This window comes from Protobothrops mucrosquamatus, unplaced genomic scaffold, assembly GCF_001527695.2.
Source record: "Protobothrops mucrosquamatus isolate PMUCROS unplaced genomic scaffold, P.Mucros_1.0 scaffold1923, whole genome shotgun sequence".
NCBI classification, from domain to species: Eukaryota; Metazoa; Chordata; class Lepidosauria; order Squamata; family Viperidae; genus Protobothrops; species Protobothrops mucrosquamatus.
This window is the reverse complement of record NW_015388044.1, coordinates 198407-200114: the sequence shown is the minus strand read 5'-3', so window position 1 is coordinate 200114 and position 1708 is coordinate 198407.

Sequence of the window (1708 nt, the reverse complement as noted above, 5' to 3'; positions counted from 1 at the left end):
AAGGAGATGTCAGAATTTTATGAAATTTGGAATAAATGTTATAATTGGCTAGAACAGAGAAAGGAAAAGATATAATTATTGATGTATACAAAATGTAAATAAGATGTAAAGAACATTTAAAATGTAAAGCACTGTTCTGTTAGAAGAAAAGAGTTATGTTTATGTAGTTTTGGTGTATGGTGTATGGTGAAAAATAAAATAAAATAAAATAAAATAAAATAAAATTGCATGTTAATTGTATTTGTAATTCTGTGGTAGTCAGAATAATGAACTGTACCATTTCTTATCTCATAAGATACTATGTTGTACAAGCATTCATTTGCAGCAGACCAGCACCATCTTGTGGTCTGCCTGAATATTGTTTTTTGTTTATTTGTTTGCTTTGTTTTGTTTTGAATTTTTGATCTTGGTCAAAGTAATGGTAATTCTCTTCCTTATGTATTCTAAAGTTTACAAGAAACGATTTTACATTTTATTTATTTATTTATTTTTAAATGATTGGCCTATCTCCCAAGGTGGAAAGTACAAGCTGAAACCATTAATCAGGTCTCTATAATAGAATGCAGTACTTCTCTATCATTGCCATTTTAAAATTTTTGTCACTTGACTCACCAGAAAGGCAGCATAAGTTGTGAGTTTATTTCTCACACACCCTGGGCTTAGAGAGGGCACCAAGTGAGATGCCCTGGAAGATAGGTGGCAATATTGAGAATTTCCAGGCCATTTACTCGGAAGAAGAGAGGCAGGTTCCCTGATTTGTGAGTGAATGCCTGAGATTTCCATTCAACAGGCTCAATCATTCCACCACAAAGGCCTTGAAGGCTTAAAAACCATTCTGACACATTTAGCTATTACAAAGAGTGCGGAACTACAGAAAGACTTGAACAGGATATATAGCACAGTGAAAAACGCCTGGAATTAGGAATGAAATATCAGAATTCTCATTGTATAATTTGCAGCACAATGTGTACCTCTAAAGCAAAATTTAGATGCCAGTAGTCCTCGACTTACGACCAGAATTGAGACCTGAATTTCCTTTGCTAAGCTAGGGGGTAGTTAAGTGAGTTGCGCTTGATTTTATGTCCTTTCTAGCCACAGTTGTTCACTTGCTCACTGCAATTATTTAGTGAATCAAATGGCTGTTAGGTGAATCCAACTTCCCGTCTGAATTTGCTTGTAGGAAGCCAGCTGGGAAAGTCTCAGAAAGTGACCTTATAACCCTGGGACACTGCAACCATCGTAAATACATACCAGATGCCAAGCACTCAGATTTTGATCACAACTATGGGGAGATGCTGCAAGTCATTAAGTGTGAAGATCAGTCATAAGTCATATTTTTCAGTGTCACTGAAACTTTAAACGGTCACTAAGCAAATTATTGTAAGTCAAGGACTACCTGTACACATTTTTAAAAAAAAATGAAAGAGAATCTGAGAATATAACATCAACATTTCTCAAGCTTTCTAGAACACCACGGCCTTCTCTTTTTACATGGTCCTCCCCAACATGAAAAAAAAAAACTAGATTCAGGCAAAGCGAATAAAAATAAGGGCTTTATTCAAAATTAGTTGAACATCTCCTATACAATAAAAGTGAGCCCTGACAAATAAGTCATCCAATGGAAGAGAGGTGTCCAATGATTAAAAAAAATAAAAGTCCACGTTAAGACTGTGAGTGACCATCTTTGGGAAGGTTTACTGGTTTTTGA